Raw genomic sequence first — 19,035 nt, 5'->3', positions numbered from 1 at the left:
TCATAACTATACTCTGGACATTAAGAATTACAAATATGAATCGTGTTTAGTCATCTGCTGACTCTGAACTAAATTTCCATGTTGACTACTTTCATAGTACTTTTATAGTAATCATGCTAATGTCAAAAACCTCGGATACCTTAATTGATTCTAAACAATTCTGAGAACTTAAGTTACTTTTTAATTTTGTACATTGGGGAGCTGAGGTACAGACTCAGTGGCAAGCACAAAGTTGCTGAGGAACATCTGTGATTATCTGGCAGAAGGGGGTACTAACATGGCCTCTGGAAGAGGTGGGTCCTTCAAAAATCAGGGCTGACAAGTAATTTTTTGGCTCACAAAGGAAAACCAAGCATTTTGAAGACATATAAAACCACTGAAACAGCATTAAAATGCAAAACAAGGATGGAAGGGCAGAACAGGACAAGCAACGGGGGAGAGGGAGAACACTGCAGCCAGAAGGAGATAGAGAGATAGCACCAAGAAGAGAATGCATTAGAGAGCACAATAAACCTCCTAGCACATGTTGAAAGACCACAGAGAGAAAGATGAAAAGCAGGGAAGGCAGTAGCCAGAAGAGGTAGGAAAGAGGGCACTGTGTACCCTGGCAACAAAGAACTCCAGTTCATGGGAAGGGGAAATGAAAAAAGTGTGCTTTCGTGCTCTAAGTTTCCTCCATGCAAAGCCATGCAAATTTTACATTATTGACATTTTGATGCTCTAAGATTCAGAAGAAAACTAAAGAACGTCAAAAGGTACTTCCTCTAAATAGCACTGCTAAGCTACAGCTGCTAACCAGAGCATGATGGCAAGTCAGCTCCTCTCTGAACAGGCCCAGCCATGCACAGTCTGAACACATTCTCAGTGCACTACTCCATGCGTTCATATACAGGCTCACCCAATCTCATTCCTAACTTCAAAAACAAGTTCGTAGCGAACAATTGTCTCAAAAATAAAATCTAGATAAATTTATGCAAGGACAGCTTCACTGCTTGTCACAGTTTTCCCCAAGAAATTGTCTCAGGGAAGACTTGCTTTCCTGAGGAATTAGGAATCCGTTAGGGCACAAAACTGCTCCATGAAAAAAAACTTTGGAACACTTCATTGTAATACAAATACAAAAATAGACACCCCACTATGAACTAGGCGCAACACATCATAACCATCAAGCATACAACACAATCCCTACAACTCGAAGGATAACTAAAATGTAAAATATATTCCAACAGCTGCTCCCACCAAATGACAAGCGCTCCAGTTCAAATCCGTAAACCAAAAGCAGCCAGCTACAGAACATCTGAGCTGCACTGTATCCAAAAGAAAAAAGTATTTGCAGAGAACAGTAAATTGTTCTCATACAGTGCTTTCATTAAAAAGAAAGTTCCTAATCCTTTTAATCATGATTATAACTTCACGTGTTATGTAATGTAAATATGTTCGGCAAATCTATCTGAATCCCCAGCTTCAACTGCAACACTATTATTTTAGTTACAGGAGGATGCTCATCTTTTACAAGTAGAATGATAGGTTTTTAAAGCAATCTGATAACTCCAAAAATGAGCTGGGGGACTGCAATATAATCCCACCTGATTTAGCATCCTTTCATTACACAGACATCAACTTTGAGAACTAATTATTATCATTAACAAAAGTCTAAAGCATCCAACAAATTTCCTCTTTGTCTTAACCATACAGCCAGAAAAAATAATACTATTTGCTCATTTAAACAAATTCTTAGGAAGTAATTCAAGAAATAAAATATGGTCACAATTCAAATCAAAGGCTATGATTAAGTCATGTGTGCTAATCACTTAAACCAGACAATCAATAAAAATAATTTTTTGAAGACTAACACACTTTCCATTCAGAACTAAATGAGTACCTACTTGATATGCTTCCTTACAGCTACAATACAAATACCTCCTTACTTTACACACAGGTTCCATGAAAAACAGCCTTCAGAAAGTCAGTCTCGCCTTCTCCTGTTTCAGGTGGTTCACTATACTGAACCACCTAGCACGAAAAGCAACAGGAGAGGTACACGGTCTCTTGATTTTTACGTTGCTGAACTCAAGTCAGAGAACTGCATTGCTCTTTTCGCTGCACACTTTCCTTCTTCACAAAAAACTTTTTATTGTGCTTTAACAGAAGGTCAATGGCTATCACTTCTCTACTCTAGCACAATGGTGAATTGAAACAAGAACCCATAGCAGTTTGGACCGACAAAGCAACCAGTATGTCTAAGCCAATAAAGCGATTTGTTCATTAAAGCTACTAATAAAGCAACCTTTTGTTAGTCTATGAAACATCAGAAACCTCATAGAATGCATTTAACTATGCTTTCTTAAAAATCACCAGCTCAGAAGTTCTAAAATCTGTTAACTTCTCCACTTCCTTAAACTGATAATAAAAATCCTTAGCATTGACTTTTTAAAAGACAGTAAGTGCAATGCAAACTTTCGTGCCTATTCACGAACAGAAAAGTTTAGGGTTCTTGCTGAAGGTATGCCCCCTGACAAAAGCTCAAATATATCATATTAATGACTTATACAAAGCTTCATATGCAACACTGACAAACCATAATAAAGAGAGCACCATAATTCTCTACAACAAAAATCACTCAATGAACTCAGCTTGGATCCAAAGATTCACTTGGATTTGACAAACAAAATATATGAGAAAAGCTGGAGTGACCAAAAATCAGAAATGCTCTAAGTACTTGTGCCCTTGCTTTCAATTAAACTGAAGCAAAGTTTGAACTTCATTCTCCAGTGCTCAGTGTTGTGTGTGGGTTTTTTGTAAGTATCCTTGATAACGAGCTCTACCATGACTATGGCCACAAACTTCCTTCAAGCACGAACAGTATTTTTGCCCTAGTAACTTTAGCTGTACACTATCAGCAATCCTTGAAAGAATTAAAATGAAGTTTCCTTCTATCTCACAATTTCTAAACTTGCTTCATTAACAAGTCAGCCCCATTACTCTGTGATTAGAGACTGGGCCAAAAAAAAAAAAAAAAAAGCAGCATCTTTCCATCTAGTCACCATCAGCTAGGCAAAAAAGCCAGGCAGATATAGTTCCTCTAAACTCCTATATTTAGGATCTGTGAAAGATATTTTTACCAGCAGAAACATACAAATATTGTAGCTGCATAACACGTTAACACAGACAATAAAGCAAAACAAGATCTGAGGAGAAAAAAGTATGTATATGCACTCTATTACTCATATTTAACAGTGCAATGCCCCTTGTTCTAGTCGCAAGACAGTGTAGAAGAAATCTGAAATCATTCTTCTGCTACCATTTCTCATCTGCTTCTTTTTGTCAAGCATAGTGATAACTACTAGGTTATTTTATACACACAACTACCCAAGCAAAAATAACCAACCAAGTTTCATCCTTATTACCGCAACTTTTTGGGGACAAAGATTCCCATTTGTTACACTGGATGTATCATTTGAATTCTCATCAAAAAGTCTCCTAACAGAATGACAGTAAAATATTTGTCCCCATTCAGAGATATTTACAATTAGACAAGGTTCTGTCCTTTGCCATTCAGAAAAAATAATCCGTATTTGTAAAATAAACAAGTCTGCTATCTAGGACAGTGATAGCATCCCTCCCCCTACACTGTGACTCTGACTATCAAACCATGAGATTATATCCTCCTTCTGGAATTAAGTGCTTATTCTAACAATAACACTTCAATAGCATGTGAAACTTTTCAATTAAACAGTTGTCAAGCAGCCTGATAAGGCACAGAAAGACAACTGATAGCTGAAACGAAAGTCAAACAACAAGTTTTGCAGTCTTCCTAGCTACTGCCAAACAGTTAATCAATGAGCAGTCAAGAAACAAACAACCTACCATCACATTTCATAGCAAAAATGACAGGTAATTTTACTTAATTGTAAAGTTTCAACCATCTTCTAAGGTTTTCACTTACGACACTTTGGAGTCTTTTGCCTACTACTGCACCACTGACGTGCTGGCAAAGAAAACAGCAATACAGTAACTATTGCAAAGACACTGATTCTAAAGAAAGAGTTAATAACACTTTTCCTATATCCTCCTTGAGAGTGAATAAACATGACTTCTAAACAGTGATTAAAACTAAGTTTAAACAGAATGCTTTCCTAATTAAGTTCCGAATTCACATTTTGCTAATTCTCCCTGCCCATATCTGACCAGGCTTAAGAAGATTCATACAAGAATGAGACCTCCATAATACAATATGCTGCCTGATATTTGTGATCAACTGCACTTTTCAGTTTGCTTAGCTTCCAAAATTAATCCTCTGCTTCAGTTCAATTCTACTCCTCTCACATTACAAAGTCAATGGAATTTATGTTCCTAAATGACTTGAGCGTACTTGAAAAATCCTGCTCGTCAGAGATTAACTTCTTGCTCTTCCAAATAAATACATGCAAGCTTAGACTAATGAAAAGTTCCCAGTACTTTTTAGATTGTGTTATCAATAAGAAACTGTCAATCAGTTTTGTTCTGAGGCAACAAAAGTACCTTACTGAGAAGTTTGACAAATTTACATTTGTAGCTACTGATGTAGCAAACATTTATGTAGACACTTAGCTTTCTACAGTGTATTTAAGTGTATACTCCAGTGACTGCAGGATCAGACCTGGATTTCATTTATCTATCTTCACCTGTACTCCACAAGAACTAATATGACAGCCTATCAGTAGTAACAACAGAAAATTAACCACTGAGTTAAAATGCATCACAAGCGCCTTCAGATTTGTCTTCATGACAGATATCAATTTGACAAAAAAACCCAACAAAAATCTATGATTATTTCTTAAAATCAGCTTTTAAAGAAACCTTTTATGTTGCACACCATTAATACCTTAATAAGACCTCAAGATGTAGCCTGAACAATCTATTTCTTATATATTTGTCTTCTATAAATCACCCAGTTAAATAAAGGCTTTAGACGTTTACAGAAAATCACTAAGCACTAAATTTAATTTTCTTCACAAAAGTACTCATATATATGATGGTAATTAAAAACTGGAAGTTGACAACACACTATCAACACAGCAGACCAAAAGACAACTTCAAGAGCTGTATTTTTGTTTGCTCTGCCTGGTTGCAACAGTTGTAATACTAACATAGGAAACTTGTTATTTACCATTTCAGAAAGAACCTAATGTTTCTTTATTATTATTTATATGATCTGTATCAAGACACTGAAACTGAAGACCTGCTAGGTGACTTTCTAACCACATTAAAAGATGGCTACAGGAATTGCCATTTCCTGGAGATACAGATGAGAATTCCTCATCCTTACCTTAGTACCTGTCATTTCCACAGGGTCAAGCAATTCTTCAATAAATACCCCCCTATAGCCTAAACTTCAGTTGCAGTTGCTATTCCCAGGGTTGACTTCAATCCTGAAGCACTAATAAGCAGTGGTGTCCAAACAGCACCTCTCCTTTTCAACAAAAAAATCAAGCAGTTAGTGAAGAAATATCTGTTGTCTTAGAGATGTGCACAGTCTCAGCAAAAATTACTTAAGTGTATAAGAACTGACACCTGAAAAATGGTCCCTTTCAGACCACAGAGCCCAATTTTAAGGGACTATGCCAGAGGCAAGTGACATGAAAAGTAAAGGACAGTAACTGACTTACTGTTCATTGCTCCTTCCAACACAAACACTAGACAGCAGCTCATGAAGCTAGTAGGAGCCACCTTCAAAATATGAGTAACTCTTCAGGCAATAGCTGGTAGACCTATGGAATTCATTGCGAAAGGATGCAAAAGCGATGAGAAGTCTACACGGGTTCAAGAGAAATTGGACAACTTCATGGTAGAGAAATCATTCAGGACTTTCTGAATAAACAGAAGCTACCTCTGGCTCAGAGATTCTGTGAGGTGAAAGTAGCTGGAGAGCAAGCACCAAAAGAAAAGTAGCTAACACTTACCTTGTTTTCAATGTTGCCCCACTTACAGACATTTTTGAGATGGGTCATTGGAAAAATTAGGGAACTTCTGGGTTCCTGTACACAATTTTCTCTTTCATGGCTGCTATCAGACACAGGATACTAGACTAGACAGAACATCAGTGTGATCCAGTGTGGCAATTCTTCTGTTTTAAAATTATTTAATAAACACATTTTAAAACAGAACATTCCAATTAAAATATAGAAAAGTGATTTTAATGTTCAGATCTGCTTCCCCAAACCACCAGCTTGATAAAATACATTAAATTCAAATGTTTTAATGAGCTTGACCTTCTATTCAAAATATTAGTTAGAAAGTTATTACACCTCTGGTGGAATAACATCACCGATTATTCTCCACCAAAACATCTAGAGCAGTTTCACAGCTTTGCCTCCTACACACCGTGTCTGCGCAAGCTCTTAGTGGGCAGCAGAATGGTCTACTACCAAACAGTCCTAGTTACCATTTTTCTCCTCAGAAAAGCTAAATGACCCACTCTGGGTTGGGTTTGCAGGTTGTTTTCCTTCCTGAAAAGCGATACAAAATATGGATGGAAGAAGTCACAGGCATCTGCCTGCTCACTAATTAGAAGACCTCTATACTCCTGTTTGTTCCCTCTTCACCACACATCTCACTGTGTTTCTGTTATCTAAACTGAAGACCTCCTAGATCCTGAACTCAAAGTCTAAGAAAGGCTACCTAAGCACATGCACTTCTCAGCTGCCAGCACTCCACTACACAATTTGGGGAAGTGGAACAGAGCTAACAAACCATTAACGCCTCCTTTGGAGAAAATCTGGTACTTCTGCATTTTCTCATTTTATTAACAGAAATCACAACTGGGTTATGTCAGAGGAACGAGAGAAAAAAATTGATCTGTAAATGCTAAAAAATTACATTAACCTCCTACTAAAAATATCTCATATTAGAATGTGAGAAAACACAGTACTTACCTATATTTAGAAAAGCCAGTAAATATGATTTAGCTTGTTACAAACAAACAAGCCTTTCGTGCATCAGCAAGCTAGCTGAAACAATTGTTTAGAGAATACTATTGTAAAACATACCCTGGTTGGTATCAGAGAATATAAACAGCATGGTTTCTGGAAAGGAAACTGTGCTTTTTTAGGCTAGTAGAATTTTATAACAACAGTGAACTAAGGAGAAATTGCTGAAAAACTAACTTTCAAAAAGCCTCCCCCAAAGTCTCAAGAGGCCATTAAGTAAAATTAATCTTGGCGTTAGGGGAAACACTATTTGCGTTTAGATGCCAGCAACAAAGCATCAAAAGAAAATGCACTAAGTGATCTGTTAACTTGCAGAAAAGAGTTAACATCAGAAGGCCTGGGTTCTGTACTAGAACCACCACATATTCCTTAATGGTCCAGAAGGCAAAAAGTGGCAAAACTCACTCACATGAAAATTAAGGTTAAGACAAGAGAAGGAACTCTAAGAACTTCAAATAGTCTAACCAAACTAGATAAAAAGGGAAATACATGACAGACAAAAAGAACAATCAACAAGATATTACATGTCAAGGTGAATATTCTACTCACAAACTTACTGGATTTTAAGAATTAAGTCAGAAAGAGACATAGTCACTGCAGATAGTCCATTGAAGAATGATATTTGGTAAAAAAAAAATTAAAATGTTAGGACATATATAAAATGTTTTGGAGAATCTTACAATTGGTACATTACAAACTGAATACAGCATTCCAAGCAGCCACACAATGTAAAAATTGGTTTGAAATGCCAATTAAGCTAAAAGAGTTTCAAAAAAGGTAAAAGTTGATGGCAGCCATCTTAAAGGGGATGCCAAAAAGCATCAGAAAGATCAAGGTATGTTAACTGTGAGATGCAGAGTAATACACAGGAAAAGGTACAGAAAAAAAACTAAGAACTTTGAGTTCAACTGGAGTTTTAGAACAACGAGAATATATTCAACTGAACTACAGGGTTAAAACATCACAAATAACATCACATAAGACATTATTATGAAATTCATTATTAATAGGAGACAATACATTTTCATATAATTGCTCAGATAGCCAAACTTGGTTTAAAAAAGAAATAAATCACTTGAACTACAAACTTAACGTACTTTTAAAAAGGAGTACATGTTTTATTAAACAGCATAATAAGCTGTAACAACAATTAAGACTGATCTTGAAGAATAGCAAACTACTAGAAGTTTTATACATGAAACTTTTCAGTGGCACTACACACCTTTCCAAAAACTTAATCTGAAAAGAAAGGCAAAAAGATACATGTATCCTGTAATGAAATCCTATTTCCTTTCTGGAGATGGCAACTAACAGGCAGAGAGAATAGCATAAAAGTTAAACTCTCAGCTCTACAATCAGTAGAATTCTTGAATTTTAAGGGTTTTTTTCCCCTCTTTGGCAGCAGCCAGCAAGCATACGCATCGCGCTGCAACAGTCACAGCACATGGTGCCTTTAGCCCAGCTAGCAAACTAAAAAAAGCTTGGTAGGTTATACGGGGAGTAGCATAGTAGTCAGGCTGCAGGATCTGAACATACTGTGATAAGGGAGGTCACAGAAGATAACAGGACAGTAATGAGGACTCTGTTACTCTGTTACTGCAGTGGTGGGATACAGCAGCAGCAAAGAGGATACAAATCCACAGGAAACTAGGTTTTGTTAGGTCTCCTGCTCATAGAACAATTTGTTTCCCTTGTGTTTTACAGATTTGAATACTAATATTTCTGCACACTGTAGCTTTGATCACTGTGTTAAATGTAGCTCTACTGAATAAAAGGATTAGTTTGTCCAGATTGGCACAGCTATGACTCTGATACGAACAGAACTCCAGGGAAAAACCTTTGAAGATCAAGAGCATGCTCGATTTTGTAGGTTGAATTGGCAGTAATAGCTGAAGGTGTTTTTTGTCATGCATATAGTTTACAGTATGATACATATGACAATATTACTGCAGTTTAGTATACTGTTTATAAGCATTTTTAGATTACTTAAATTTGTCTCACCGTTACAAGTGGCAATCCCACTCTCCCCTTACCCAAAAGGCTAAGAGGTCAGGCAGCACTAGCACTCCTGTTGGTTCACAACCAGCTGGATTTGAGCAATGGACAGCACAGCCACAAAAGCCAAAACGGGGTGGGGGGCAGCAAGACTAGCCCTTTTGGTTGCAGCACATACTCCACACTGGCTTCAGCAGATCATCAAACCACAACCGTGAGGTTTCAGGGCACAGTTAAGCCAATCTAATGGCCAGCCAGGGCCCAAAGGATTCGCCACCAGCCGTGCATCCCCTGTGCCAGCTCTAACACACATCCTAGGTCACACTGAGCCAACTCAATCTGATTTTTAGTTCCCTTCTCACATTCAGGGAACTAAAAAGGTAGAAAACCAACAGCACAAAATTAACTACCAAAAAGTCTGTTTAAACCAATAGCTAGCACAGGAAGAGGTTGCGGGTGGGAGAAGCTGTTTGGAACCATTCCTTCCAGCAGCAACTAAGCTGGTCAAACACAATATGAAATGACAAGCCTGTAAAGGACAAGCAAACATAACATCTCAGGAACCCTCCATCTTTGCAAAGTTCAAAAAGATTTTATGAAGGAAGGGTAAATTGTTTCAATTTTAAGTTTCTCTCTTTAAATCTTTGTTAAGTCATCCCTAACCTACGCAATCAATTTTGTTCCCAGGACACTGAAGTGTAAACAAACAATAGGAATGAGAAGGACCAAAACGTTAACATTTCTTTTGTGCCACCAAACAAGCTTTTGTTTTTCCAGTCATTCCCAGCACCTTTCGAAAGGTTCCCACAGTCCATGTAAACAACACACAAGCTGAGCGGGATGACTGTACATACCTCCTACATAGGCAGCCAGCAGCCGCAGCATGTAGCTCCGCTAACTAGACAGCCACACATCCACCCCATGACATGGGACACCACCCACCTCTACCCTTCAAACAAAAAATCCTGCCTGTACTCCTGAGTCATACTGAGCATTATCTAGTGCTCCCGCCAGGCACAGCCAAACATCAGCAGTGGCTGAGCTGAAGTTTGACCCTCGGTTATTTCAGTATCAGCCCACTTCTTTTCTTTTGCATATCAGGAATTACTCAATTTCAAAATAGTCAAGTATAACAGTATTCAAAGGACAAATAACAACAAAACAATTTGCAAGATTTACCATGGCAATAAGCTATAAAGCTGGGAATACAACACCAAAAGTGAAATGAAGAAACAGTATGTCCTGGAAACAAATCAAATATAACCATGAATGTCAAAGTTGTCTTGCTACAGCAAACCATGTCTAAGACCCACCTAGTTTTAGTGCACTCTCCGGTATGTAAAACTTTCAGAATTACATTAAACATCTAGACAAGCTAAGAAACTGCCATTATGGAGATAATCAGGGTCGTTAACACAAACACACTTCTGTATTACAGGCTTGAAAAATGGAAAGTTCAGACACCTGTCTATTAGAGCCCACGTAAAATATTCTTAGTAGGACCTATTTCACACATATTATCGCTTCCCTGAAGACACATAATGTCAAAACATAGTTAGAAGTACTACCGTGTTACTAAGGGGCTACCAAAGCCTGCGTGCTACTCTTGCCATGTTTCATGAACACAAAGCAGCCGTTCAGGACCGTGTGCCGCACGGCTGGTAGTGCAGAGCAAGCGTGGGGCAAGGCAAAGTCTGGCAAGCTGAGAGCCAAGCAGTGACTAAGCCTAGCTCTTAACCAGACCGGATGCAACACGGTCAGAATCTACCTGCTACCACAGGTAACGCAACTAACATGTCATGAAAGCAGAGGTGTACAGCTGCCCCCTTCCACCTGAGGCTTGTCACAAGGGTGCACATCTGCCTCCCTCTTGGCTACACAGAGAAGTTTAAACATGCACCAGGCAGGCAGTCTGGAGTGAGGGGAAGCATAGCAGGTTGAATCACTGTCTCCCTCCCCCAGGACTCTTGGAAGTAGCAGCAAGTTAGGAGAAAAGCAATTCCCAAACACAGTGCCCCAAACAAACTATATCAAATTCCATCTTGCTGGAATATGCAATAGGGCCTGCTATCTAGCTACGTGGAGAAAGAAACAGTGTCAAAAGTTTCCTGGCAAAAAAAAACCCAACCCACACAGCAGCTTCGCCTTAGCATGATTTAAAGGATGCTGAAGATGCCCTCAAGATCCATAAAAACTGTCACTATTGTACTCTGCAGTAAAGAAAAAAAGTTACCTGTCATTGCAGTGATCCACCCACTCACAGAAATGCCACAGATCTGAAGACATACTCATCAGCTCTGGCAGCAACAGACAAAACTGCCACAGCAGAACTCAGAAACAAACGTTACAAATAACTTAGATGAGGGTATCTCCAGGCTCGCAGTTTCAGGGCCCTTTTCTATTGTGCTAGAAGATCTCTTGCTTTGAGCATCATTGCATGAATTAAAACAAAATTACAAGATATATACAGCAAGAGAAGTAGGCACTCCTGACAAACGGCAGGTTTACTGACCACCTGACCCGAGCTCAGAGCCACAAATAACACTGCTTAGCAAAAACACAGCATTTGGTAAAGCAAAGGTGTAGACATTCTCTCTTCAACAGATTCAAAACCATGCCAAGCTATGTGGGACCACACTTGCCACAGAAGCTGAGTAACACTTCATCAGAGGCCTGAATCCAAAGTTGTAGTTTTGGTTATCGTTATTAAGTGGTTATGAAGAAAATTTTCTTTTAAAAAACAGCCTTATAAGGCAATGGAGAAGTTAACAAAAGCATGTACCCGCTACTGTCAGGTCTAGCAAAGAAATATTAGATTTTGCAGCTACTGCAATAGCTAGTGAGCAACTTCTTAAGCATGAATGCTGAAAGGCTTGCACTCACCAGGGAACACCCTGAGCAGCTTACCTCCTAAAAAAGGAAGTTGGGAAAAAGCTTGAAACCTTTTCTTCCCCATTGGCTTTGGCTTGTGGTGTTTTGGGCTTGTCAGTCATTTAGTAAGACAAGTAGCTTGTCCTGAAGTAGCCTGTTCACTTCTGAAAACATAGTGACTATTTTAATTCCTGCAGATAAATAAGGGCACACGTTCTATCCTATAAAATATATCACATATTTTACATAAAGAGAACAATATCCTTTCATTTGCAGTTCGTAACACAGCAAACTCCCTATGAGCGTAGGCAGATCCTGCAGGCTGCAGCAGATCTAAACAAAGTTTCACCTTAAAGAAAACATGATAGACTTTATCCTGAAAGACACATGCTCCAAAAGTATTCACCAGCGTCTGTGAGACCAGGGTCAATGTGTGCAGAAAGGACATTATGCCCGTCAAAGAGGGCAGAGCTAAGCAGATACTGTGAACAACACACCCCGGGTTTGCAGTTCCTGTTCTTCAGAAATGCAAAGCAATTGCCACAACCTACAATAACACAAAGCCACAGCTGAGTAACCCTGACTCTGCATAACCAGGAGTACTCCAATCCATCAAAAAGACCCCCCAACACTCCACGTGCAGTCAGCTCTCCATCACCACCCTTAAACTCTTTGATAATCCCAGCAAGAAAACACACAGGGGAAGGCTCTGGTATCCTGCATCACGTGTCAAGGTCTCCTCCCACTTTCTTAGCCACCCAGAGTGCCATTTCTGAAGGAAGAAGTGCTGAAGAGGGAGAACAACAACCTTCAATACTGGACCAAAAAGTTGAGGCACTGAGGAAGGGAACACAGGAATAAGCATAACGATTATCCCAGAATCAGTCCAGGTTTCTAATTTTCAAAAAGATACCCATGCGTAGAGAGAGCAATCAGGGAAAGAATTAATCCATGATTATGACCTGCAATACTGCAGTGGCAAGACTCACTGACCGAGGTTTATGAAGAGTTTAGTGGAAACTATTGCAACAACTGCTCCCCCAGTGTCCCCTTCTCCACAGCTCCAGCTCCACGAGGCCAGGTCTCACCGCAGCACACGCACACCTCTCGGCTCCACCTGTGGGCAGCTCTCCTGCCTTGGTAAGAAGGGAAATATTGTGCTTATAAAGCGTTGCTTCAGCAGTATGCCCTGCCCTCTGAGTACACCTCACTTCAGCCTGCCCACGCTGAAGAGCTCACAGACTTCTCAGTGCTGCTTCTCTGGAGAAGTAACAGGCAGCTCACACCATCCATATTACTGAAAGGTTTTCAAGAAAGCACATGCTTCAAAACGTTCCCATTTCGGACAACTTAGAATAGCCAGTCTTTACACAGGAAGCATTACTTCACCTTAAATCCCTCAGAGCTGTCCCTCTGCTATAAGCAGCCATCCAATTTCAGGTCACAAGACAAACTAAATTCACCTAGGCCAGCTTATCCATCCACTACCTATTACAGGCTTCCCTGATATTGTAGCTGCTAGAAAGCAGTCTTGTATGACTATGAGAAACACAGATCAAGCAATTTCAAGAAACACCTTACTTCCCCCCAACATCACAATAACCCCATGCCCACATGACATCTAGGGCACATCGAAATGTGAATCAGTATCATAAAAATGTATTTGGGTTACAAAATCCAAACCTCTCAACCTTTTGTGAGACTATTAAATGGAAATTGCCTTTCTTTTTTTTAAATACAATCTGCGGTAAATAGCATTGCAAAATGTACCATACTGGTACAAGTCTAAATTACAGCCAAAACTGACAACAGCACATACAATTAAAACATCCCACACTTCTCCATTTTAGGGCCTTATTTGTTATTGGTCAAAAAACTAGACAAATTTTACTAGCTCATACTGCAGTGGCCACCACTGATCACATTGGAGGAATTTAGGAGAGGGGGAAAAAAAAAAAAAAGAGCTGTTTGAGAGCAAATCTTGCTCTTGTAGCTACTTGTGAGCATGCACCTGTTGAAAACATCACATCAGAATTGTACTGGCAAAACAGCACACAAGAATATTCCTCATCCTCCAGCGCAAAGCCAGCCATCTCAGCTCAAGATGCTGACAAAGCTTATCTGAGATAAGCAGGCTAGTTTTGGACAATAAGGACTATTTCACACACTTCTTACCAGCCAAGCTGTGGGTGCTGTATTCTCTAGCCAATGGTAACATCTTCGATTGCCCCAGCAAATGGGAAAAGATGTGTCCTGCTACTCTTAAGACATGACATTATGGAAGAAATACATTGTTTCACCTGTGTAAGAATAACTGTTTCAGAGAATACTGAGAAAAAAAAATATTGAAGAGCTACTGAGTAATAAAGACCTGACTATTTTGCAAAGATGACCAGTCTTGAAGAGATGATGATGTAGTTTTTGTCATGGTGAGCATGAACAAGATTGAATGCAGTAGTTTCTTTTTATTCTGACATTCCTTACTTTCAAAGTATTTGACCTTGCAAACTAAATTATAATATATTATACATGCATTTAAATTATTTTGATCAAGCTCTGAAAAAAAATAATCTATTATTTCAAAGTAAATATAGGGGGAAAAACAAAACAGAAACCCATAAACCGTTACTAGGCTACTCTAAGCATAAACTTAAAGAGTATGGGCTGCAAGTGGAAGTGCTTACAGACATAAATCGTACCTGCATTACTGACATAAAACCAGCAAGGATCTATTAGAAAGCACTTAACTGCAATGTATACATTGATACAGGACGAACAATGGAGTGGCTGATCAGAATTGCTGGTGGGAAGAACTAGGGAGGATTCACAACACTGCAACAAAATAATTGCTCCCATCCCCTCTCCCTGCCCAAGAAATGTTCCCTCACAAGTGAGCTGCAATGCCTCTAGCATTCATTACAGCCAAAAAATGTCTTGCATATGCAAAGTTCTCAAAGGAGAAAAGCAAATGCATACTTTTAATATTAAAGTAAGTGCCTGATCAAGCCATTATGTTTATTTACTGATTCTGGGTGATCATAGAATGGAGCTACAAAATTATTACTTCATTATTCCACTCATAATCTACATAAAGTGAAAGCTGGAGAACCATATTTCATTGTCTATTGAACATGAGACTGTGACAGGTGAGGAGTGGACAGGGATCAAGTATTCTTCCTCTTTCCTCACACAGGGCTTAGAAGGTATCCAACACAGCTGACGACTCGTACATTCAAAACAAGTCACTAAGCAGTGAATTGCCCACTCTTCCCTCAAAGCCACCAAACACGTTCACCCAAGAGGAAGCCACTAAGGGTTGCCAACGCGCAGAAATGCCAGAGCCCTGAAGCACACACTGATAGTAACCAGAAAGGTGTTCTGGGACAGGGACTTGCAAGCACATAGTGCTGCCTACAGTCTTGCACAGATATCCACTGGTGACCACCGGAAGACACAGGATAGTGGGCTAAACTGACCTCTGATTTAAGCCAGAGCAGCCTGTGTAATAGCCAGTAGCCGTACCACCACAAAGCAAAACCAAGAGGTTTGTTAACAGTAAGTTAACTTCTACGCTTACATGATTCTAGGTCTTCATCAGACAAATATTTTAAGTCTTTATAGCCTTTGCTGTCGCAAGAGACTATCTTAAAGTCCGTAGAAGCGATCCTGGTAAACAGATTTTGTCTATCCTGTGACTAGATGGTGCATTTCAACACAGAACCATACATCAGTTTCCACAAATCCACTAAATCACAATATTTTCTGTCATGGAAGAGCATTTTCAAGAGCAATCACATGTAATCCTTATCTTCTCTTTCAAGAATTCGTTGATATACGCATCCCACATAAGGCTGAAGCAGCTCTGCAGATAGGGTCTTTATGTCACTATTCTTTCAAACATAACATACTTTTAGTCAGTTAACAAGCATGTGTTCTTCAGAAAGAGATCCAGAAAATGAAACATGTTTGTTAAATACAGACTGAATTTAAAACATGCTGACCAAAAGATACTTAACTTAGTTTACTTTAAAGAGAGAGAAGAAAGCATTCCTCTCTGTTAAATAACATTGCCAGGCCTAAATCATCACACACCATTCCTTTCTTTAACTGATTCAGAGACAACAAATTCCATTGAAGTAATTAACAAAACTTTTGCAAAGTACCACATGCATTCATAATGAGGGCAGTAAAGTTGTCAGTCTAAGAGTCTAAAGACAAAAATTATTTCTTTCCCTAAACTAAAAAGCTACTTATTATAAAGGCTTCTCTAACAGTTAATGCAAATGAAATTCACATACTTTCTGATAAACATTTATGTTTCCAAACAGACACCTCTGTAATAGTAAATTATTCAGCTTGAACAAAGGAACTACATTTACTAGATCTAAGCTGCAACAGGAGGCAAAACTTAAACCTTGACAAAAATGTATCTTCTTGAGATATTTATGAACCGGGAACACACAAGAATGCTTAAGTGCCATCAAGAGACAGAACCAGGCTGCCATTAACAACTGGATGATGATGGAGGAGGAAAGGACAGATTTAAGTTTGGAACCAGGAAGTGACATAAAAGCAAGTGTAATCACCATACCGAAAAAAGGGCACGGCGCCTTTTAGCTCCTGTAGGTATTAAATACAGCATGGCACTGACCAACTCCTTAACACCTAAAGAGAATGCAACTTCCTTTCCTGACCTCCTAGTTCTGGGGCCAAGAAGAGCAAAGAGTGAACTGAATGGAGAGTTCAGCTTCTTTTAACTCCCTTTTTAAAACAGCAGCAATGACAGGAAGCTTAAGATACAAAGTTATTTTGGTCTCAAAAAAAAGAGTTCTCTTACCTGTCAGCAGACTTGGTCTTGAAAAGAAACTGTGAAACGTCAGGTGCCCTGTCTACCTTTGAACTGCCTACTGATGTCTAGGTTTTCCCCTGAGTTTTCACAGGCTGTCTCTCTCTCAGTGGAACAGACAAGTACACAGTTGGGAAACAGACTGTACTTACTCTCAAACGCGTAGCACAAACAAACTAAAGCACAGAGCAAGCACACATTGCTGGAATTCTGAAGTATGGCTTTCCATTCACACGGATGTATTTCAGACCTTCAGACACTACAGATTTCAGCTACATTTTTCTCTACTTTCAATTCCATCTGCAAAGAAAATGCAGAAAAGCAGGACCCTAGCAACTGACCCAACAGGATGTTCACAAGCTGTTTATTCTTCTTTTAATGAAGAACCAGACAAATCCTACAACCTTTCCCTTCAAAGTCTTTCTAGACTCCATCCAGGAGATGTGAAGAGGACTCATGCAGACAACAGTTTTCAGACAGTTATGATTTCTGGATCTATGTCTGAACACTGTCTCATCAAATAAGTGACATTCAACCTACTCTCTTCACTTTTTAGTACAACCTCTTTGTACATAACAAACTGTTGTATAAATTTTAACTCCTGAATAGTCCAATTTAACACTGACAAACATAAACATTCCTTTCCCGACTAACTACTGTGGTGGTGTTTTCTTCGCTTAAGAGCAAGTTAAGGTACCCTATTAAAACAATCTGAAGTTTTGCTCCAGTTTTTGCTCAGAGGGAAATTCTGCACACTGCAGAAATGCTAAAAAGCAAAGCAAAATAAACCCAAGAAAAGAGTGTCCCATTCCCAAACACGACCCTTCGCTCCCCAGCCTCTGAGCAAGGTCTTGGAGTGAGAGCAAGAGCACTTGCTCGTGCTTCGTGAAGAAGCAACTTCACCGATAAACAGGAAGACCCGACACTGCTTCTAGCTTTTAAACTGCATTAAAAAAACGCTCTACGTGAAAAGGCAAATCCTTAATTTACGTTTTCCCGTGACAATAGCAAGCAGCATTTCCCACCCAAGTGTTATGTAAATGAGCAGGCAGGAGGCAGCCACGGAGCCACTCAACCCTTCAAAGAAAAAAAAAAAAAAAAAAACAACAACCCACAGCTACGGCGGGGGTGTGTGTGTGTGTGTGCGTGTCTGAAACCCTCACGGCTCCCAGCACGGCGGCCGTGCGCTTCGCTCCCAGCCTTGCACAACTTCCCGCCCCGGCGGTTCCGCTCGGCTCCCACGGGCGGGGACGGAGGGTCCCGAGGCCCTGAACCGCCCGCCACCGCCTTTGTTCGCCGGGGCCGGCGCTCCCAGCCCGCGCCGCGACGGGTACAAAGCGGGGGGCGGCTGAAGTTGCGGAGGAGACCTCGGCCCTTCCCAGGGGCCGCGGCGGAGCACCCCATCCCCCCGGTTCCTCAGCCTGCGGCGGGGGCCGCCCGCCCGCCCGCGGGGCACCAGACCGTGCGCAGCCGGCAACGTGAGCCGCATGGGAAGCGGCGGCGGCGCCGCGCCCCCCGGCCCGGCCCGGCCCCCGCGTGCTCCACCGGCGGCCCCGGGACACGCAGCCCCCCTCCCCCGGCGGCTTCTCCCGCTCACACTCACTTTTCGGGCCAGGCTCCGTTGGGCTCTCTCTCCGTTCGCGGCGCGCACGCCTTCCCGCCGGCGGGGAGATGCCGGCGGCGAGGCGGAGCCCCCCTCCCCCGGCGGGAGGGGGCCCGCCGTCCCCTGTCCCGGGGCTGCCGCCGGGGGCCGGGCGGCTTCGAGGGGGCGGGCGGGTCCAGCCCCCCCCGGGCGGGCTGCGGGCAGGTGGTCCTCGGGGCCGGGCCCTGGGCCCGCTCCCCCCCCGCCCCGGGCTACGGCTGTCCCGGCGGCTCAGGTGCGCCGCCGCGTCCTCTCACATGGAGCCGCCGCCTCGCCGCCCCTCGCTGCCCCCCGGGCCGGTCCCCGCGCCGCCGCCGCCCGGGAGGCGAGTGGCTCGGGCCGCGGCCCCCGCCCCGCTCTCCCTCTCATGCACTGCGGGTGCCGCCGGGCTCCAGCGGCGGGGGGGGGCGCCGCTAGGGCTCCAGCCGGGCGGCGCGGGGCAGCCGGGCGGCGGGGCTCGGCGCCGCGGCCGCTCCGCTCTCCGGCATGTGGGAGCGGCGGCGCGGCGGAGCAGGGCGGCGCGGCGGGACAGGGCCGGGGGCAGGGGGGGGCCGGGCGCGGGGCGGCGGGCAGCAGCGCCCCGGGATCCGCTCGTTTCCTGCGGCGCCGGGAGGGGGCGGGGAGGGCGGGCGAGAGAGAGAGAGAGAGCGAGCGAGCGAGCACGGCGGCGGCGCGCGCGGATGACAGCCGTAACCCAGCAACAGGCCCCGCCC

General features: G+C 41.9%; 1 protein-coding gene across 3 annotated transcripts in view; it reads right to left on the bottom strand.

The window, feature by feature from the left end:
- Positions 1–18,626, bottom strand: part of FBXW7 (F-box and WD repeat domain containing 7) — a 190,934-nt gene extending 172,308 nt beyond the window's left edge. For all 3 annotated transcript variants that reach the window (XR_012628736.1, XM_074866670.1, XM_074866673.1), the window contains exon 1: positions 18,284–18,626. The gene's annotated coding sequence lies outside the window, so the exon portion shown is untranslated. The remainder of the gene's footprint in view (positions 1–18,283) is intronic.
- Positions 18,627–19,035: the final 409 nt, after the last annotated feature.

Source organism: Strix uralensis, chromosome 4, assembly GCF_047716275.1.
Source record: "Strix uralensis isolate ZFMK-TIS-50842 chromosome 4, bStrUra1, whole genome shotgun sequence".
Lineage (NCBI taxonomy): Eukaryota > Metazoa > Chordata > Aves > Strigiformes > Strigidae > Strix > Strix uralensis.
This window is presented reverse-complemented; position numbering and strand designations above follow the sequence as displayed.